This window comes from Zingiber officinale, chromosome 4B, assembly GCF_018446385.1.
Source record: "Zingiber officinale cultivar Zhangliang chromosome 4B, Zo_v1.1, whole genome shotgun sequence".
NCBI classification, from domain to species: Eukaryota; Viridiplantae; Streptophyta; class Magnoliopsida; order Zingiberales; family Zingiberaceae; genus Zingiber; species Zingiber officinale.
In genome coordinates, this window is record NC_055993.1 from 73,003,799 (window position 1) to 73,028,128 (window position 24,330).

Consider the following 24,330-nt stretch of genomic DNA (forward strand, 5'->3'; position numbering starts at 1 on the left):
TTAGTTTCATAATCATTGAAGGAACTTACTACTATAATATTATGTCGTTCGTATTAAAGAATGTACATACAACTTACCAATGACTTATTAATAAAGTATTCCGGGAGCAAATTGGATGTAATATGGAGGTTTATGTATATAATATTCTTATCAAATCTCTCTGAGTAATTGATCTCTGTGCCAACATCGAGGAGACTTGCCACACTTTAAGACAGTACGGATTGAAGCTCAATCCTATCAAATGTCTGTTTGGAGCTAAGAGCGGGCGTTTTGTTGGTTACATTGTCACCGAGTGGAGAATAGAGGCCAACTCGAGCAAGGTGTGGGCTCTCCAAGACATGGTGCCCCCGCACAATTTGAAGGAAGCACAAAGGCTGATCAGGCAGATCACGACATTATCTCACTTCATATCAAGATCGACAGATTGGAGTTTGCCTTTCTTCAAAATTGTTCGTCGGACGACAAATTTGAATGAGATGCTGACTGTGACAAAGTGTTCGAGGAGTTAAAAAGTTATTTATATATCCTGCCTATACTTGTTAAGCCAATAATAGGTGAACCTTTGTGGGTTTACCTATCTACAAATGAATATGTTGCCAAGTCAATGTTAGTGAGGCAAGAGGAAAAAGAGCAGCAACCTGTATATTTTTTAAGTCATTTATTAAAGGGGGTCGAGTGTTGATACACCATACCCGAAAAATTAGCATATGGACTAGTTTTAGCCATTTGGAGATTGCATCCTTATTTTTTTATCTCACCTAATCATTATACTAACCAACAGTACCCTGGGTCGAGTTCTTGTCAGCCCCTAGGATGCAGAGAGGTTGATCAAGTAGACCACGAAGCTTAGTGAGTATGATATACAATATCAACCTTGAGTAGCCATCAAGACTCAAGTTTTAGCTGATTTTATAATAGAAATATAAAATTCTGAGCCAAAAGAAACTTGTAAATTATATGTAGATTGATCATGTACCTGGTAGGGTAATGAAATAGGAATTCTTATATTATCACCCCATGAGGACAGAATGTAGTTGTCCGTTTGGTTGAATTATCAAACTATCAATAATGAAGTAAAATATGAAACTTTGATAGCTGGTCTGCAGGCCCGTAAGACATGTGGGAACCACCCGAGTCTTAATTTATTCGAACTCCCAATTAGTCGCTCAGCAATTAGCAGAAAATTTTAAGATTAATAATGAATGACTCAAACTCTATGCGGAAGCATTTGAAAAGATAAAAGTCAAATTCCAGGAGGTAACTATACAAAAGATCCCGCGGATAGAAAATCAAATAGTAGATGATCTAGCTAAACTGACCTCCTCTATAGTTCCATGGACCCTGGACAAGCCGGTGGAACAAACACTACTAGTAGATCACATTGAGAGACAGGCTGACCTGAAGCTATAAAGTGATTGTCGAGTATCGTTGATTACATTTCTTCAACAGGGCAATTTACTAGCCGATCGAGAACAAGCACGCATAATCAAGAAGAGAACCGGCTAGTTCACATTAATCGGGGATAATGTCTACAAACAGGCTTTTTTTGCCCTTTACTTAAGTGCATTGGACCAGATGACGTACAATATATTTTATAAGAGGTGCATCAATGTTCTTATAGAAGTCATATAGGTAGTCGAACACTTGCTCGAAAGATATTATTATTTGGGTATTTTTGGCCCACCTTGCAAGTTGACGCTGCCCAATTGGTAGCCACTTACTTGTCATGTCAAAAGCACTAGAATATTGATTATCGTGAAAATGATATCAAAAGAATTTTTGTTATGAATCCCCTCTAACTACACTAATGCAGTATAGAATTAACTCAGGTCATCTTCCAACGAATGCAACGATAGGATGGTAATCTAGGATTGTTTGTTATTCCTATTTTTGAGGTTTTTAATATGGAAATGGGGGTTTTGGATTTTAATTCTAATTCTAACAAATGAAAAGTGAAGCAAGTAGGAAACTAATCTAATGCTGGAATGAAATCTAACTAAGTGCCAATAAATAATCCACAATGCATTGTCACTCTACGCTATGGATTTCACTATCAATACAACTAAACTTATAAGGATTGAAATGACAAAGTATTAAATGAAGTCTAATATAGTAAATGAAAGACAATGCAAATAATGGAAGCTAAGTTTAACCTAACTACAATCACAGAAATTAAAAGGGCAATATGAAGTAAAACCTTAACAAAACTAGCATATAATGAAACCTAAAGCATGAAACAAAGCCTAAACTAATCTATTCTAATTGAATTCAATCAAAACTAGAACTTAACGAAATTGAAAGAAAAATGCAAAGCAAGAATTAAACAAACTAAAATGCATCAAATTGGACCTAACTATTGATTGAAGCAATTCATCGAACACATCATAGACATGAATTAAGTTGAACTAAATGTGTGCAATTCAAACATGGAAAATCAAGTTCAATACAAGCATTTAATAAGAAACTTCGTGCCCCCAGGGCATAGCATAGCTATGGCCCATTGTTTCATGGCCGAGAGGTCCAGGGTTTGATCGTCGGGGTTTCATTACCAGGGGTTAGCATCCCGGTCATGCCCTTTCAGCTGTGTACCTGTATTTACCTCCCTCCATATCCATGGGACCAATTACAGGAAGGCCGCTGATGTAGCGGTTCCATATTTTTATTCAATAAGAAACTTCAACACAAGCAAATTGACACAATTAATTAATATAACATGAATAAAACTAAGTAATCCAAGTCACAATCCACACATCCACTTTAATTCCAATGACTACCCTCGTCGTCACACAAGGACCCGACAATTGAACCTCGAACTCTAGTGAACAATAGTACTCTACTGGTTGCTGCACACTTTGACAACAACGATGGATACGAATCTTCCATCGAAGAACCCCCTCGGATGGAAGTTGACTGGGTTGTGAAATGGATTGCCGGTGCTTCTCATTGCTCTACCGCCTGAACCCCAGAAGGCAGGAGTGAAGGAAGAATGTCGGAAGGTGAAGGATCTTACCGGAGAACCCCTCTGGCAAGGTGAATGCTTGTTATGTCACGCCCCGGGGGAGTCTCTGTCCGAAGAAATTTTGGCAACATCTCCCCTGTACGGGTGACAATCTGAAGCATTTCTACATACACAATATACATCAGCCACAGGCGGCTGGAATATACACACAACCACGCAGTTATATATATCATCAGCCCACTCGGCTGGAACAAAATATACAACAACCACGCAGTTATATATATATTTTACAACCCACTCGGCTGTACTAAAACCAAAACATGGCAGAAAAATGATAGAAATACAAAATACATTACTGCTAGCCGGCTAGGCTTACACCACACAATAACACAAACACTCCAGGCACACCACCGAAACACAAAGCCAAATACACAAATTTCGTATATCAAAACAAAATAATTGCAAGCGGAGACAGATCTTCTGAGGTGACGTGGGGACTAGCAGACAAGATACTCCAAGCGACACCATAAACAACCTGTACCTGAAAAAGATAGTGTCCACGGGGGTGAGTTCAACAACTCAGCGAATACCAATAGACATGCCTAGTAAGATATATCTAACAACAATAAACATGGAATACAGCTTCCTAATCATATATAGGAAATATGCAAAAAAAACTGAAAGATAACTAAGGAAGCTGTACTCACCAGGAACTCCTATCCAGAACAAAAAGGGTCATCAAACCAGATACACAATATGCCTCCTGTATGCATGTCAAACAAATGCATCCACCAAATGCAGCATATAAGTGCAGCAAACACAAGCAAATAAATGCATATGATGCCAATGACATGGTCACCCCTGACGCCAGTTAGTCATCTCACACACAATGGTGAGACTGAGCAGGTAGGGCTGTGACAACCGTGCACTCTGACGTCACTGCTCCTGATAAGTGACCGAATGGACGGGATGCTATCGGAGTACACACATACTCCTACCCCAAATCATAAATGGGGGGAGCGCAATGCTCTCAACTCCCGGTACACCATGACGGAGAGGGATCCCTGACGTGCTACCACGCTGCATCACACTACCCATGAGAGGACCAACGGAGCACCGAACAGAGCAAAACTGATGTGCTACCACGCTGCGTCACGCTACCCATGAGCGGACCAACGAAGCACCGAACAGTGATGAAACTGGCGATATGCTCTACAATAATGGAGCAGACTATCACGCAGCATGCAATCATGCGAATGGTGCATGAAACTAAGCATGACCATATCCTGAACCAATCCATATATATATATATATATATATATATATATATATATATATATATATATATATATATATATATATATATATATATATATATGTGTGTGTGTGTGTGTGTACCCTAGTACCAGTAAGTCGAATCCACAGATCTAGGGTATACAAGTCTTCTATGGTATAACAACCTAGGTCCTGAACATATCCACCTCCATAAAATATGTACCAACAATGTACATGGATCAAAACAAAAGGGTCTAGGTATACAGATCAGATATGATATAAAAATATAGGTACACATATCAGATAATGAAAATCCAGAATCTAGTCCTACATCAGTAAAGCATGGTATGTCACTTACTCTAGGAACTAAGGTACTCATGGCAATGATCACAAGGCGTAAACATGGATACATAACCAGCGACAAACAGAACATGCTATGGGTATCAAACAGTGACATACCAAAGGCAAACATGATCATTGCTTGTAGCTATAAAATACTATGCATATCCAATTGATAATATCATAAAAGATAAGTCAAGAGGTACCCGCCTCCAATAGAAAGGTCCAAATCCGAAATAGATCCCTCGTCGAGACATCGCCCTGAATCAAAGTCCTGTACTAATCAATATATATTTTTATTTAGCTAAAATTCATAAGAATTTAAATAGCTAAATAAAATCCACGAGATTAAATTAGGGAAAACCCTAATCAACATAACCATTTGCCTACCTATATTAAATCCAACAACTGACTAGGGTTAATTGTCTTAACCCTAATCGTCCCATTAGATTAATTTTAAACCAAACCAATCTACAACAAGGATCCATTACCTTACACCATACCTCAATCTCAAATCTCTGCTCTTGATTCGCAGCCAAAGAGATGCTGCTGGAAGGCATGCTGCCGGAACCAAGACAACCCCACAGAACCGAAACTCCCTGCTGAAATCCTTCATATTGATCAAATCAATTTGAGTTCAATAAATGAGATCACAAAACAAGCAACAACCCATCTTACAACCTAATCTTACCTCACTATTAACCATCGGATCAAGCAGGAGGTCACTGATGTGATCGAGCGACGCCCAACAGAAGCAAGGCAAATCACAGCAATTGCCACGGTTGCTCAGATCAGATCGGAGAAGAAGAATAGGACACTCGACGGTAAGGTCAAGTCTGGATTGGATCTGCAGCCGGAAAAGGGCAAGAAGGCCTCGCGACTGCTGGGTTGACGGCGGCGGTGACATCAGGGACAGGCGACGCAAGAGGAACTAGGGCACAGAGAGAGGAAAGGCTCGAGCACTCCCGCGATGGTCGGCGCTGTTCTGGCGTTTCGTGCAACGGCGGCACGCTGCAGATCTAGGGCACCGCAGAGTGAAGAAAGGGGAAAAAGTGTCGGCGTGTCGCGTGCTCCGGGAGAAGAGGGAGTCGGCCGGCTCTTGCTCCAGTGTTGGCAAGGAGGGAGAGAGGGAATGCGTCGGGGAGAAGCAGCTCTCAGGGAAAGAAGAAGAATTGGGAAGAGGTGCGGCACCGGTTAGAGAAAAAAAAAATAGTTAGGGCAGATCGGCGTGAAGAAATAGAAAAAGGAAATAAAAAGGAAAAGAAAAATCTAACTTTTCCTCGTTAAAATGGGGTAGCCTAAACAGGCTTTTCTGGGGCCCAAATTTTATCCCCGTAACTTCGTCCATACGAGCTCCAAAAAATTCCAGAAAAATTTCTAAAAATTCTGGAAAATTCCCTTATGATTATTCGTCATTTTTTTTCGGTATTTTACATTCTCCCCCACTAATAAAAAATTTGGTCCCCAAATTTTGTTATCTACCATCAGCAAGTACTAATAACATGTAAAGAGTATAAATGCTGAACGGTAAATAAAATCATATATATCAAGTGAAAAGATGGGGATATCGAGCTCGGATAGTATCCTTGAGCTTCCAGGTAGCCTCCTCGTCTAAATAACGCTGATATCCGACTTTAATCAGTCGGATTGTCTTGTTCCGCAGCTGACGCTCTTTCCGGTCAAAATTCGTACCGGAACCTCCTTATAAGTGACGTTAGCTTGAATAGGAACTGAGATATTTGTCAGCACATATGCTGGGTCGGCTACGTATCTCCTCAGCATGGATACGTGGAATACATCGTGGACGCCTGCCAAGGATGGCGATAGTGCCAACCGGTAAGCTACTGCTCCAATCCTTTCCGAGATCTAGAAAGGTCCAATGTATCGCGGAGCCAGCTTACCGATGAGGCCGAATCTCTTCACCCCTTTCGTGGGTGAAACTCGCAGAAATACATGGTCGCCTGCAGAGAACTCTAAGAGTCTCCGACTCCGGTCTGCATAACCCTTCTAGCGGTCCTACACCTCAGACATCCTTCGTCTGATAGTACAGACCAACTCTGCCTCATGCTGAGCTCTATGAGGTTCCAACAACTAGGCCTCCCCAACCTCATCCCAGAGGGTGGGTGTCCGACAAGGCCTACCATACAACGCTTCAACGGTGGCATTTGGATAGCCGAATGCAGACCGTTATTGTAGGCGAACTCTACCGATGGCAAGTGGTCCTCCCAACTACCCCTAAAAATCTCATACACCTGACCTCAACAAGTCCTCTAGAGTCTGAATGGTCTGCTATGACTGTCCATCGGCCTGCGGATGGAAAACTGGAGCAAAGTGCCCAAGGTCTGCTGTAGACTCTGTTAGAATTGAGACGTGAACCGAGGATCTCTGTCCGAAATGATACTCAAAGGGACACCATGAAATCTGATGATCTCTCGGCAATACAGATCTGCCAATCGATCCAGGGAATCTGTCCTCCGGATCGCTAAGAAGTGCGTGAATTTGGTTAATCAATCAACGAGTACCCAAATCGTGTCATAACCTCGTCGTGTCCTAGGAAAATCCACCTTAAAGTCCATGGTAATGTGTTCCCATCTCCACTCAGGAATAGGAATCCGCTGAAATAATCCGGCAGGTATCTAGTGCTCAGCCTTCACCTGCTGACAGACAAGACATCTAGTTACAAAATCCGCTATGTCTTCCTTCGCACCGTTCTACCAATAGGAATGCCTCAAATCTCGGTACATGCGGCTCCCGCCTAGGTGGATGGCAAGTCGTGAGCGATGAGCCTGCTGAAGTAGCTCCTATAAGACCGGATGAGACTGAGGTATGCATAATCTGCCTTGAAAGTATATAATACCCTCCTTGTCTCGTGTGAACTCGGTCTGCTGCCCGGAAGCTATCTGGCTGCCTATAAATTGCAAATGCTGATCACCAGCCTGGCCTCTCGGATCCTCGTCCTGATTGACGACTGAGCAACCATGGTAACCAGAATACCCTACTCTGTCTGTCCCTGCTCCTCAAGGTCTAACTCAGAGAAACCCTGAACCAAGTCTGTAACTCGGTGGCAAGCCAAAGTCCCTCTGGACTTTCTGCTGAGTGCATCGGCAACCATATTAGCTTTCCCCGGGTAATAGCTAATGGTACAAATCGTAATCTTTCAGGAATTTCAGTCTTCTCCTCAGTCGGAGATTTAGTTTCTTTCTAAGTGAACAGATATTTGAGACTCTTATGGTCAGTGAGAATCTCAAATGTAATGCCGTACATATAATGCCGTCAAATCTTCAAGGCAAAAATAATGGCGATCAACGACAAGTCATGTACTGGGTAGTTCTCCTCATGCTCATTCAACTGCCGAGAAGTGGGAGACTACCCTGTCGTGCTGTATCAAAACAGTGCTCAAACCCTGTAGAGAAGCGTCGGTATAGAGTACGAATCCATCCTCTCCAGAAGGTAAAATCAAAACAGGAGCCGACACTAATCTCCGCTTCAGCTCCTGGAAGCTGGTCTCGTAGTCCTCGAAATACCAGAATCATCGAGCCCCTGAAAACATCTAAGGCTCTGCAAGTCCTAATGGTAAAACCAAGACACATAATGTTTGTATCACAGACATTCCTAACCATAAGATTCCCGACAGCAAGTCAGGAAATCTGATCACCAACGATATAAATCACCAAAGAATAGATCCTCTAGTGTGAGAGCAACGCTCCATCACACGAAATACCACATATATGGGAGCAACGCTCTACCACAAGAAATCCTCAATATGTGGGAGCAACGCTCCACCACAAATACTCCGAAATATGTATCTGCAATAAATATGGGAGCAATGCTCCACTACAAGCAATCCGCAATATATGGGAGCAACGCTCCACCACAAAACAATTCCTAATATGTGAGAACCACGCTCTACCACATCAAACAATAATATGTGGGAGCTACGCTCCACCACAAATGATCCATAACCTGTGGGAGCAACGCTCCACCACAACTATCCAAAATATGTGGGAGCTACGCTCTACCACAAACAAACCTAAGTGCCCAAGGCACCTACCTATCTAGCCAGAGACTGCATGGGGTCGCTCTACCACAGATCACTGTGGGTAGCCTAGGGTATCACAATCCAGTAATCAAATCAAAGTCATCGTCAACTCTATCAACATCCTAGTGGGTCAGTCACCCACTAATAGGAGAATTAGTTGACAAGGTAATACAAACAATGTCATAATGTAGACATTTAACATTCTACATTCAACATAAGTAGAATCATCATGATGCCACCAACCATACACCTGGCACACGTGCATACACAACATATGTATGATCGACATAATCCTACAATTAGTACACACCAAACATACTCACAACCTAGGTATAATTTATCGTGATACCTCTAACAATGCATACCGAACCCGCGTGCATATATCAACATAGGTATAATCAACAATACACCTCAAACAACACTCACATGACATATATACACCTATGCCAAGAGTATAATCAACGTAATACTTCCAACAAATGCTAATCGACACGAGTGTACACTTAGAACAATCATATAATAAACAAGATACCTCAAATATTACACGAACACATCTGCACATAGCACAACTCAGATTAAGTCGATAAGATACCTCTAATAAAACACTCAAACACATGTGCACATTTCACAACATAAATTTAATCAACAAAATACCTCCAATAAATAAATCAAACAACTCGGGTATAATTTACTAGAAACCCACAACCATCATAACTGGAAAAGTATCAACCCACTACATGTAATTTTGACCGTCTATCATAGAACTCCTACAACACATAATAATCAAGTGTATAAACTACACAGATATGTATAGTCAGCATATTTAATCCAATCTACCACACAAACCCTATGCTACCTACTCACATGGTTTAGGGGTATAACTAAATAAAATCAAACATAAAGATCATACAGGAAAATGCAATCATAGATAATCCAACTAGGTACATACAGTTAAAAATTAAAGTCCACATGGAATAGGATACATCGATCCTCAATAGACTGACCAAGCCGACAATGGTATACGGCTAATTCAGTCTTTTCCACGTCAGTACGAGTCATGTACTCAAATGTACTCTAGATACCTAACTAAGCACAAATCATCAAAAGATTCGAACATCTAAAAATAGAGTATGACTGTCCTCTATTGATCAAACCAACAAAGCTAAATCAGCTATCTACTAACTAATCAAGTATACCTTAATCCTCCACAAGCAACTAAGGTATATCAATATACGACTACCCAAATCAACAAGTGTAAATCAGACTCCTACTGACCGATATAACAAGAGTAAACCAATATTTACTGATGAAATTAACCACGATAACATGGTATACTATCCACTACACAGCTAATAATAGCAGAGACAGGTATGTGCCTCCATCTCCTACTAGTAGTACTAGAAGCTAAAAACTACTGGTGTATGATATGAAAAATCACCAGAAACTGTAACCCTTAATCTCTATTACGGTCGATCATCATCAATGGCTAACCCATCTAATGTAATATGACTACAACATCAGACAGATACCAGATACAAAGTGCTATTACATGTCATAACCATCGCAGTCAATAATGCATACACTAACAACATAGTAGGATAACAGTATACCAACATACCTCCTATAGCTTGGAGATGTCCTGCTGTTGCCAGGTCCCAAAACCAAAAAAGTCACATCGAGAAGACCAAAACACGAAATCCGAAACACAGGGAAAATAAAACTCGTAAGCCGATCTTTGATACTAAATAAATTGGTATCAGATAAATCTCAAAAATTCAGACATAATGCAAGTATCGTATGTTGGGGATCGGACGGCCGGCTTGAAGGGGGGTTGGATAGACGGCGCCCCCAAATCGTTGCTTCCTACGTATTCGTTAGCACAGCGGAATACAAAGAATACAAATACGAATACTAAAGCTAATCTAAAGACAAGGAAAGAACAAGCAAACCAATGACACGTTCGTTTAACGTGGTTCGGAGATTAGGGCTCCTACTCCACGGCTTGTCCTTGAGGTGGACGATCCCGATCCTTCGGTGGATTACTCCCCGGCAAACTCCGGCTAGCTCACGTAGCTCCTTGTGGGTGGAGAAACCTCACCACAACCCTCACAAGAACTCTTTTGATGCTAGGGCACAAGTAGACTACTAATAGAGATTAACCACCTCTATTTCGTCAACTCAAACCAAGCTCCCAAGCTTTGGTTTTATAGGCCACGGTTGGAAAACCCGCCTACCAGTCGACTAAAACATGCGATCGCTCTCAGGAAATTCACCGCTACATCCCAACGGCTCGATTCCACACATTCGTCACGCCCGATCGGCGCGATCGCACCACGATCGCTAAAACATGCAATGATCGCATAAGATCTTGCTACGAGGCGCTACAGATCGCTACTGATGGCGCTTCAAGATCGCCACAAAACCCTAAAACTAGGATTTTACTCCGAGTACAATCTCTGCACACTCATACCCTCACCCTTATGACTCACTTGATTCTTCCTTGCAGCTTTGACCTTTGCCTTCAAGCCTACTTCCTTTGGCTCTCGTCCCTCGATGCATTCAAGCCCGCCCAATGCCATCCTTCGCGTATGCCTCGAAGTCGCTTCCCTCGGCCCTTGTCCTCGCTCACGGTCCCTCGGATGCTCCATCCTTCACCGGACCAGAAGCCATCAACCTGAGTCATATGTATCCTGCAAACCTGCACAACTCAAATACACATATCAAATACAAGGGTGAACCTAACTTAAACCCTTTGCCCAAACACCAAAACACATGGTCCCGCGGACCATTGGGATTGCTCCAACAATCTCCCCCTTTTTGGTGTTTGGCAATACGTTTAAGTTAGGGAAAACAAATAGCAAATAAACATGCTAATACATACAATGGACTTACGATGCCAAGGCTACACACTTGGACTTACTCCGCCGAATGGTCTTACGATGCCAAGGCTACACACTTGGACTTACACTGCCGAATGGACTTACGTTGCCAAGGCTACACACTTGGCAACCGCCGTAACAATGCACAGGGCTTTTTAAGAACCTATCCCAAGGCTCCCCCTACACCTAAGCTCCCATTGAGCTAGGATTTTCCACATAAGGCTTTTGAAGGACTTATCCCAAGGCTCCCCCTTTACCTAAGCTCTCCATTGAGCTAGGATTTTTACAACGGGCTTTTTAAGAACCTATCCCAAGGCTCCCCCTACACAAAGGTACTTTCAGGTTTTCCTAACTAAACCTTACTTCTCCCCCTTTGCCTAACATCCAAAAAGTTCTCCAACAATATCCCAATTATTGAAACCTTGTCATCCAAATGACCCTAAACTCATGTATGTATCACCCATGGATCCCATACATCTATATGAGCTGACCCGGTCAAAATCTAGTGCTGAAAACACTTTCAGACTGATATCAGTCGACTGCAAGAAGTACCAGTCGACTGACCCCATGAAAACGAGCTTACAGAGACATTCTGTGCTCGTGAACAGTGTTACCAGTCGACTGGTAACTGTACCAGTCGACTGGTACACTATTCATGAAAAAATCAGCCTTTTCTGGCCAACTTCAGAAATGCGCCAGAAATTCCACAGACCTCCAAAAATCCCCAAATTTTGTGGAGAGGTTTATTATATCAATATCTACTTGGGAAAAATATATATAAAAATATATCTATCACCAATCCCAAGATTGACACAAAACACAAAACTAGCTAAAAAGTTCAATTGAACCTTGACCTAAAGTCCTAGTTTTGGCTTCCTCTTGATGTATTTGCCCATATTAACCCACAATGCATCCCTAGCATTGGTTTATATGGCATTTATACATCCAAAACCAATTTTCATGCTATATGACCCCAATTGTCATATTTGTTGCATGAAACATAAACTAATTGTGCCAAAACCCTAGGTTTGAGACTCAAGTCCGTCTCCAAACCACTTGGCACATTCCATGGCTTGTCTAGACTCCCAAGTAAAACCCCCTTGAGATCCATTGGCCATGGGTCCCAAATTGACTCTTTGAGCTCCCCCTAGAGCTCTTAACCTTAGTCACCTCCCTAGGTGACTCATCCACAATGGCTAGGCCACATCGGTCCACCCCCGGTGAAACTTGGCCTACAAATCTAACTTTCTTAACCTTGGACACTTTGTCCTTGGTTAATTTCTCCTTACCATTAAATGGTTTTCCCTTGTCATTTATTGGTTTCTCCTTGCTATAGTCATATGCAACCCTAGCATAAGACTTTCCCTTAGCTTTGGAGGACTCTCTCTTGCACTTATCATGTGCCACCCTAGCACATGATCTTCTTTTAACCTTGGAGGGACTAGATCGGTATCCCAAGCCCGATCTATCATTGTTGGGTCTTTGACTACCCAACACCATATTTAATCCCTTAGATCCAATAGTGAATCTCTTAAGGAATTTCTCCAAATTATCAAGCTTTGACTTCAAAGCTTGATTTTCCCTTTCTAAGTTCCTAACCCTAGAGTCAACATGTCCACCTTGGACATTCCTAGACCTACCCTTTTTAGGCATGTGTCTCCCCTTCTTGGGATTAATGCCTTGGGTCTCCTTAGGTCTACCATTTCTAGGTTTATCATGAAAGGGTCTCCTAAGGGTTTGATCTACAATTACCCTACTCCTATCATGATATTTAAAACCAAAATTTTGCATGGGTATATAATGATTAACATTATTTTTCCTAACATGCATGGAAGAATTTAAATTTGACTTCAAATTTAAATTAGGGTTTACCTTACCCTTTACCTTTGGAGCTCCCCCTTGACATGAGCCTCCATTCTTCCTCCACTTCTTTTCCCACATCCTTAGATGCTCCAACTTCTTGAACTCTCCCTTCCTTGAGCATCTTGTGTGGTAGTGTCCAAGTTCTCCACACGTGAAGCATCTAATGTGCTTCTTCTCCTTCTTCTTCCTACAACTCAAATTAGATTCTAAAGGAATTGAATTGAGTTTAGGAGATACCTTCTTCTTACTCATTGGACATCTACTCTTGTAGTGTCCCTTCTTATTGCAACCGAAGCAAATTATGCTATTCTTTGACTTCACTTCGGTGGAGGTGCTTGCTATATTGGCCACTTCCAAGACCTCTTCTTCATCCTCTTCACTTGTCTTGGATTTTTCTTCACTTCTTGAGGATGTTGATGATGCCTCATCTTCCTTATCCACACTTGTGGATGGCCTTTCTTCATCCTCCTTCTCCTTGGATGTGATAGAATTCACTTCCTCTTCCTCTTTTGATGTTGAATTGGTCTCCACATCCAAATGGTCATTCTTCTCCTCTTGGACCACTTCATCTATCTTCTCCTCCTCGGATGTTGAACATTTCTCAACTTCTTGTTGATCTTCCTCTACTTGAGCTTCTACATCCATTTCTTCGGATTTTTCTTTTTCTTCTTCTTCTTGTGTAGGCATGAGTTCTTCCCATTGAACCTTCTTTATTTTGCTCCACAACTCGTGAGCGTTCTTATACTCACCTACACCATTTATCACATTAAACGGCAATATATCTATTAAGATTGATATTACCTTTGAGTTTGCCTCCGATCGTGAGGTTTGCTCTTCCGTCCAATGTTGTGGTCGGAGTCTTTTTCCCTTCTTGTCTCTTGGGGCTTCGAATGGGTCCTTGATAATCATCATGATGTCCCAATCTGTATTAAAGAAGATCTCCATCTTCATCATCCAATACGTGATCTCCCCAAGGCTTCCTCCTTCAAATTTTGGCGGTTCTATCAAGCCGGTCATCTTGTGCTTCCTTGGCGGTTAGTCCAACGGAGAGCGTCCTCGCTCTGATACCACTTGTTGGGGATCGGACGGCCGGCTTGAAGGGGGGTTGGATAGACGGCGCCCCCAAATCGTTGCTTCCTACGTATTCGTTAGCACAGCGGAATACAAAGAATACAAATACGAATACTAAAGCTAATCTAAAGACAAGGAAAGAACAAGCAAACCAATGACACGTTCGTTTAACGTGGTTCGGAGATTAGGGCTCCTACTCCACGGCTTGTCCTTGAGGTGGACGATCCCGATCCTTCGGTGGATTACTCCCCGGCAAACTCCGGCTAGCTCACGTAGCTCCTTGTGGGTGGAGAAACCTCACCACAACCCTCACAAGAACTCTTTTGATGCTAGGGCACAAGTAGACTACTAATAGAGATTAACCACCTCTATTTCGTCAACTCAAACCAAGCTCCCAAGCTTTGGTTTTATAGGCCACGGGTTGGAAACCCGCCTACCAGTCGATTGCTAAAACATGCAATCGATCGCCCTCTGTGGAAATTCGACCGCTACATCCCAACGGCCGATTCCACACATTCTGCTCACGCCATCGCCCGATCGCACGATCGCTAAAACATGCAATGATCGCTACAAGATCGCTACGATGGCGCTTACAAGATCGCCACAAGAAACCCTAAAACTAGGATTTTACTCCAGTACAATCTCTCGTGCACTCGTTCCCTCACCCTTATGACTCACTTGATTCTTCCTTTGCAGCTTTGACCTTTTGCCTTCAAGCCTACTTCCTTTGGCTCTCGTCCCTCGGATGCATTCAAGCCCGCGGCTCGTACCCAATGCCATCCTTCGCGTATGCCTCGAAGTCGCTTCCCTCGGCCCTTGTCCTCGCTGCCTTGTCCACGGTCCCTCGGATGCTCCATCCTTCACCGGACCCGAAGCCATCAACCTGAGTCATATGTGTATCCTGCAAACCTGCACAACTCAAATACACATATCAAATACAAGGGTGAACCTAACTTAAACCCTTTGCCCAAACACCAAAACACATGGTCCCGCGGACCATTGGGATTGCTCCAACATCGTATACCTGCTCTGATACCACTAAATTGTCATGCCCTGGGGGAGTCTCTGTCCGAAGAAATTTTGACAACATCTCCCCTGTACGGGTGATAATCTGAAGCATTTCTACATACACAATATACATCAGCCACAGGCGGCTGGAATATACACACAACCACGCAGTTATATATATCATCAGCCCACTCGGCTGGAACAAAATATACAACAACCACGCAGTTATATATATATTTTACAACCCACTCGGCTGTACTAAAACCAAAACACGGCAGAAAAATGATAGAAATCCAAAATACATTACTGCTAGCCGGCTAGGCTTACACCACACAATAACACAAACACTCCAGGCACAACACCGGAACATAAAGCCAAATACACAAATTTCGTATATCAAAACAAAATAATTACAAGCGGAGACAGATCTTCTGAGGTGACGTGGGGACTAGCAGACAGGATACTCCAAGCGACACCATAAACAACCTGTACCTGAAAAAGATAGTGTCAACGGGGGTGAGTTCAACAACTCAGCGAATACCAATAGACATGCCTAGTAAGATATATCTAACAACAATAAACATGGAATACAACTTCTTAATCATATATAGGAAATATGCAAAAAAAACTGAAAGATGACTAAGGAAGCTGTACTCACCAGGAACTCCTATCCAGAACAAAAAGGGTCATCAAACCAGATACACAATATGCCTCCTGTATGCATGTCAAACAAATGCATTCACCAAAATGCAGCATATAAGTGCAGCAAACACAAGCAAATAAATGCAATAAATGCATATGATGCCAATGACATAGTCGCCAATGACATGGTCACCACTGACGCCAGTCAGTCATCTCACACACAATGGTGAGATTGAGCGGGTAGGGCTGTGACAACCGTGCACTCTGACGTCACTGCTCCTGATAAGTGACCGAATGGACGGGATGCTGTCGGAGTACACACATACTCCTATCCCAAATCATAAATGGGGGGAGCGCAATGCTCTCAACTCCCGGTACACCATGACGGGGAGGGATCCCTGACGTGCTACCACGCTGCATCACACTACCCATGAGCGGACCAACGGAGCACCGAACAGAGTAAAACTGACGTGGTGCCACGCTGCGTCACGCTACCCATGAGCGGACCAACGGAGCACCAAACAGTGATGAAACTGGCGATATGCTCTACAATAATGGAGCAGACTATCACGTAGTATGCAATCATGCGAATGGTGCATGACACTAAGCATGACCATATCCTGAACCAATCCATATATATATATATATATATATATATATAAATGTGTACCCTAGTACCAGTAAGTCGAATCCACAGATCTAGGGTATACAGGTCCTCTATGGTATAACAACCTAGGTCCTGAACATATCCACCTCCATAAAATATGTACCAACAATGTACATGGATCAAAACAAAAGGGTCTAGGTATACAGATCAGATATGATATAAAAATATAGGTACACATATCAGATAATGAAAATCCAGAATCTAGTCCTACATCAGTAAAGCATGGTATGCCACTTACTCTAGGAACTAAGGTACTCATGGCAATGATCACAAGGCGTAAACATGGATACATAACCAGCGATAAACAGAACATGCTATGGGTATCAAACAGTGACATACCAAAGGCAAACATGATCATTGCTTGTAGCTATAAAATACTATGCATATCCAATTGACAATATCATAAAAGATAAGTCAAGAGGTACCTGCCTCCAATAGAAAGGTCCAAATCTGAAATAGATCCCTCGTCGATACACCGCCTCGAATCAAAGTCCTGTACCAATCAATATATATTTTTATTTAGCTAAAATTCATAAGAATTTAAATAGCTAAATAAAATCCACGAGATTAAATTAGGAAAAACCCTAATCAACATAACCATTTGCCTACCTATATTAAATCCAACAACTGACTAGGGTTAATTGTCTTAACCCTAATCGTTCCATTAGATTAATTTTAAACCAAACCAATCTACAACAAGGATCCATTACCTTACACCATACCTCAATCTCAAATCTCTGCTCTTGATTCGCAGCCAAAGAGATGCTGCTGGAAGGCATGCTGCCGGAACCAAGACAACCCCATAGAACCGAAACTCCCTGCTGAAATCCTTCATATTGATCAAATCAATTTGAGTTCAATAAATGAGATCACAAAACAATCAACAACCCATCTTACAACCTAATCTTACCTCACTGTTAACCATCGGATCAAGGAGGAGGTCACTGATGTGATCGAGCGACGCCCAATAGAAGCAATGCAAATCACAGCAATTGCCACGGTTGCTCAGATTAGATCGGAGAAGAAGAATAGGACACTCAACAGCAAGGTCAAGTCTGGATTGGATCTGCAGCCGGAAAAGGGCAAGAAGGCCTCGCGACTGCTGGGTTGACGGCGGAGGTGACATCAGGGGCAGGCGACGCAAGAGGAACTAGGGGCACAGAGAGAGGAAAGGCTCGAGCACTCCCGCGACGGTCGGCGTCGTTCTGGCGTTTCGTGCAACGACGGCACGCTGCAAATCTAGGGCACTGCAGAGTGAAGAAAGGGGAAAAAGGGTTGGCGTGTCGCGTGCTCCGGGAGAAGAGGGAGTCAGCCGGCTCTTGCTCCGGTGTTGGCGAGGAGGGAGAGAGGGAATGTGTCATGGAGAAGCAGCTCTCGGGGAAAGAAGAAGAATTGGGAAGAGGTGAGGCGTCGATTAGAGAAAAAAAAAATAGTTAGGGAAGATCGGCGTGAAGAAATAGAAAAAGGAAATAAAAAGGAAAAGAAAAATCTAACTTTTCCTCGTTAAAATGGGGTAGCCTAAACAGGCTTTTCCGGGGCCCAAATTTTATCCCCGTAACTTCATCCATACGAGCTCCAAAAAATTCCAGAATTTTTTTTAAAAATTCTGGAAAATTCCCTTATGATTATTCGTCATTTTTTCGGTATTTTACAAATTATCATTGCCGTCACTCACAGCTTCCGCTAAGGATGCTTACTGTTGTCTCCGATTGAAATCTAGAAGAAGAGATATGGATTGTGGATGGCCGGCGGATGGCAGTAAAGGTAAGGGTAGAGCCACCGGCCGGTGGGGGAAAAAAAAAGAAGAAGAGCTGCGCTGGTATGGGTTTATTATGAAACCTAGCGAAGAAGAAACAAACGCGAAGAAGAGTGGACAACTCTCTATTCGTCCGTGTCAAGAGTATAGGGGAGGGTTTTTTCCTCCTTTAATCTAGGCCATTGATTTTGATGAGGAAGATAGATGAAGATCTGGTCGTCAGATCTATTTGAAGGAGATGGATGAAGATGTGGCCATTTGATCTAGCTGATGAAGAGATGAGTGGTCTGGATCAAGTTGCCTTTTTGCTTGGATCCAATGGTGCATATCATTTCAAATCTGGATCAAGGGCTAGATGCTTTGATCTGGATGAAGGAATAAGATCTCTCTTGACCTAGATTAACGGTTCACACTGATTCTGCTTGATCTCCTCTGTTTGACCTCTAAATGAAGCCAGATTCGATCCGGCTCGACCCTAATCCATGACTCTTTGGATTTCCTATAAAATCAAATTCAAAATATAAGAGATAACGTCATAATTATAGAAAAGTTACAATTAAGTTCAAAATCGATCATACTCATAAAACATAATATAAAAACAAAATTAAGCATGCGAGAAGGTAAAAATGCTAAGTATAATAGCCAAAATAATGCACTAAAATACTCATTATCATCTCTCCCACACTTATTCTTGCTCGTCTCGAGCAAATCAATAAAAGAAGAAAATAACTAAAATGCATTCCCCTGGCAATTCTCAATCATGCTTAGAAAATAGTGAAAGAAAGTTACCTAGGATTGCCCAATTCATATGACCAAAGTATTCATGGATTCAATTCATATAATAATTAACAAACATGATAACTTCAATCCATAATTGATAAACTGAGAATGATAATAAAATAACCTCATAAGGAAAGTGATGGTGGCTCTCCTCTCATATATATGTAATAATGAAGCTCACTCAAGCTACTCATGATTTACACACTACCATATGCTTGCTTTGCTTTTAATTCTACCACTATATACATAAGAGTGCACAATAAAATAATGAAGACTTATTTATGAGGTAAGAAAAACATAATCACAGCAAATGATAGTGGTAAGAAAATAAATGAGGAAGATAAAGCAGAGTAAAGGAGGAAGGCATGGACATAATGGAGTGTTAAATAGATGAGTACAAGAAACTAATGCCTAAAAGATATCTCATCCAAACTTCGAAGCTAGCTTTCCACAAATCCAATAAACATGTAGACAACCTCTACTATAGCCTTTTAATAAAAGTATCATTCATGATATACAATAAAATCTAAATATTGCTATAATAAAAATTATCACTCTCAAAAAGTTCTATCACATGAATATAAAATGGCACAACATGTTAAAACTCTTTTTTTCTTTTTCTTTGTTTTTTTTGTTTCTGATTTTTTTTCATTTTCTATTTTTTTTATTTTTTTAATTCTTACAACATGTTGTGCATCTTCCCTATACATCATCATCAGTAGCTGAAATAAAAAGATAAATAGTATGACTCACCAATGGTGATCAAGCATGATTCACCTATGCTTTCCCTAAATTCTACTAAGCTATTTCTCTCCCCACACTTAAACTTTTGTCCGTCCCGGACAAAATACTCATCATGCAACATCCAAAACTATCTACATCCAAAAGAAGAATAGAGAGAAGTAAATGAAAGAGAAATAAATGATATGACGGATGATATGAATTTATTAAAGAAACATGTGATAACAAAAGGAATAAATAAAAGTAAGTGAGATAGTATTCATAAAAATCATGCAATTCTATGATAATGTGATCTCAAAATAATCAAGAAAGTTCTAGAGTAACATTAACTATAAGTACATCACACATAAATGAGAATAATAGGCTTAAAAATATTCTCACTAGGTATACAAAAAAATTATCATCCCAATCTATCCATATAGAATCCATTATCAAGTTGTAACCATATGTGATCCAAGAATCTAATCATGATAATAAATCATCAAACTTGATAATCAAATTTAACTAGCTTTCATAATTTCTAAGATTATAAAAAGAATGCATAGGGAATTTATTATGAAAACCGACAAGACAACTAAAATGAGCAACCAAGCAAAAGCAAACAAAGCAAAGAAAGTAAAAAGATATATACAAGCAAAAGACAAAAAGAGAATGTGAAATGGAACAGACTCTCCTGAATTGCTGGTGGTTGGAGTCAATGCAGTTCTATAAGCCAATCTAGAAGTGGAATGGTTGTAGGTGAAGTAAGGCTCTCTTCCTTCACCATCGTCTCCTAAAAAATTTTCGCTGGCGGCCGAAGACGGTTCAGTTGGAGTGTCCACTCCAGAAGCTTCATTATTGCATACAGAGTTAGGGCCTTTTTCAAATGGTAGAATGCATCCTTACATGATTGACTGCAAATGAGCTGCCTATAAATATCCTACACGCTAAAAAGAGAATAATGCAATTCCTGCACACATGCTGAGTAAGATGAACTAAAAATAATATTAATATTAACATAGCACGAGTCAAAAGATGTATCACATTCAAGACAATCAAAATGAGTTACCTCCATGGAATTTCCTAAAAATTCAGAAGAAATATTGACCTTACCATCCTGATAGGTACCTGGAAGATGTAAAACAGTGAATGTGGCATTCTCTTGGACTAGTGAAGCCTCTGGCCTTGGATCAGGTACAATCAATGGAAGTGATTCTTGAGTTGTCCCTACACTTCCATCATCACTAAGTAGAATAACAGGCTTAACTGGCTTAGCTGACTCAGGTGATAGAATAGTCAAAGGAAGCGATTCTTGGGTTTCCCTTACACTTTCATCATCATCAATAACACCTGTAACATCAAGAATATCTGGAACAATAATATTATCAACAGCAATAATATCAGAATCAACTATAATATCACGGTATAAAAAACTAGAAGAGTCATGTAGAGTAGCAGAATCAAAGTTAGGAATTGTTGGTGCAGCGGGGCCGACAAGAGGGGAGGAGTGAATTGCCTGCAAGAGAAAATTACCCTCCTCGTGCTTTCAACCTTTAAAAATAGCAACAATAACAGAAAAGAAGGAAAAAGAACTCAGCAATTGACTTGGTTACAACCAAGTGTTAGGACCTTCGGATAGCGGCTAGAGAGGGGGGGTGTGAATAGCTGACCCCAAATTCTCATTTCTTCCTACAATTTGAGTTAGCGCAGCGGAAATAAAAAGTAGAAACGAAAATGGAGAAGATCAAACCTCAAACGTGATGATATAACGAGGTTCGGAGATGATACTCCTACTCCTCGGCGTGTCCGTAAGGTGGACAAATCCTATCAATCCGTCGGTGGATGAGACCCCGGAGAACCGGCTAATAAAAACTCCTTCTGGGTGGAAAACCTCGCCACAATCTCTTTTGCAACAGCAATAAAGGAGTACAAGAAATAAAGCAAGAAACAATGGATAATATGAATGTAAATACACTCTACCAAGTTTGCTTGCCTTCTTCTCATCGACTGGAGTCCGTTGATGAAGCAGCAACTTCACGGATGATGCCAACAGCAGCTGATCAACCAGTCGAGGGAAGCTCACACGAAGCTTCAGCAAAGAGGAGCTCAGCAAAGCTCAAATCGCAGTAAGGAGGAAGAGCAAGAACTGTTTCTGTAGAGGCCCTCGACCTCGATATATATCCTGCACCTGCTGCACCTGTGAAGAAGACAAAGAGCAACACAGAAATCTAGCCGTTGTGTCGCAACGGCTAGGCCTGGACCGATCAGGCTCCACCCTGATCGGTCTGGGAGCCATCTGATCGGTCTGTGGACCGATCAGGCCCTAGGCTGATCGGTCCCCAGACCGGTCAACCATCTCTGTGAGGGTTGGCTTTAAAGCCTGATCGGTCTGTGGACCGATCAGGCAACGATCAGTAGCTTCCTGATCATTTTCTGATCGGTCTGTGGACCGATCAGATAACCTACAGCGAACCACTGTTTGGTTACTGATCGGTCACCAGACCGATCAGATAAACCTGAGTATCACTGGATCGGTCACCAGACCGATCCAATGCCTTAGAGCTTCCCAGCCCTAAATCCTAAAGCCTTCCCGGTCTAGAGAACGAGCTACCGAGCCCTCTCTGACCTAGTCTGGAGAAACGAGCTACCGAGCCCTCTCCGACTTCCATGTCCGGTCCAGAGAACGAGCTACCGAGCCCTCTCTGACCTAGTCCGGAGAACGAGCTACCGAGCCCTCTCCGACTTCCACGTCCGGTCCAGAGAACGAGCTACCGAGCCCTCTCTGACCTAGTCTAGAGAACGAGCTACCGAGCCCTCTCTGACCTAATCCGGAGAATGAGCTACCGAGCCCTCTCTGACCTAGTCCGGAGAACGAGCTACCGAGCCCTCTCCGACTTCATCCGATCCAGAGAACGAGCTACCGAGCCCTCTCTGACCTAGTCCGGAGAACGAGCTATCGAGCCCTCTCCAACTCTGTCTGGTCCAGAGAACGAGCTCCCGAGCCCTCTCTGACCTAGTCTGGAGAATGAGTTGTCGAGCCCTCTCCGACTTCGTCTGGTCCAGAGAACGAGCTCCCGAGCCCTCTCTGACCTAGTCCGGAGAACGAGCTGCCGAGCCCTCTCCGACTTCCCATGCCAAGCTTCCATACTTGGACTTCTCCCGTGCCAAGCTCCCTGCTTGGACTTTTCCATGCCAAGTCTCCATACTTGGACTTTTCCCGTGCCAAGCTCCCTGCTTGGACTTTTCCGTGCCAAGTCTCCATACTTGGACTTTTCCCCGTGCCAAGCTCCCTGCTTGGACTTTTCCGTGCCAAGTCTCCATACTTGGACTTTTCCCGTGCCAAGTCTCCATACTTGGACTTTACCGAATCAAGTCAACTCAAGTCGGGTCAACTAGGTCAACCTTGACCGAAGGTTGCACCCACAATCTCCCAAGTTTGTATTCTTGTCAAACATCAAGATACAACTTTTCTATTCTCGTCAAACATCAAAATACAACTCGAGTCAGGTCAACTCGAGTCGGGTCAACCAGGTCAACCTTGACCTAAGGTTGCACCAACAATCTCCCCCTTTTTGATGTTTGACAAAAATCATAATCAAGTTAGGTTAACCCGATAACCTAACTTAGGTTTTCCAATAGTTCTCCAATCAATGTTCTTCCTTGAACATTCTCCCCAAACTCCAATGTTCTTCCTTGAACATTCTCTAGACATTTCTCTCCCTTTTTGACACACATCAAAAAGAGTGAATCAAGGTTAAGAGTTTCTTCCTAATGAAAGTCCCATACCTTTCATTGAAACCCTAATTCCCCCCTTGATATTAAAGACAATAATCAACTTAGTGATAATCCCATATCACTCATCCTCAGAAATCGAGTAAAAACTCCCCCTAAAAGTCAACTCCCCTTTGACCAATAGGTAAAACTCCCCCTAAAGGTCAACTCCCCCTTGACCATTGCACCAACAATGTCTTGGAGAGTTTCAACCCTTTAGAAATAAAAAACACCAACTTCCAAAGCTGAAATTTCAGACAACAATCGAAAATCAGCATTTTGACACGCTCTGATCGGTTACCAGACCGATCAGAACCTCACTAGATCGGTCACCAGACCAATCCACACTTCTCTGGATCGGTCCAGTGACCGATCCAGACTTCCCTGGACCGATCAGGATCCCCTCTGATCGGTCCACAAATCTCTGATAGGGATTTCTGATTTTTCTCCCGAAATTCAGAAACCTCTAAAAAATCACAGAAAATTCCAAAAATTGTAAAATTTTGAGGATACATTCCTCTAACATATATTATCATGGAAAAATAGTTTTCTATGAAAGTA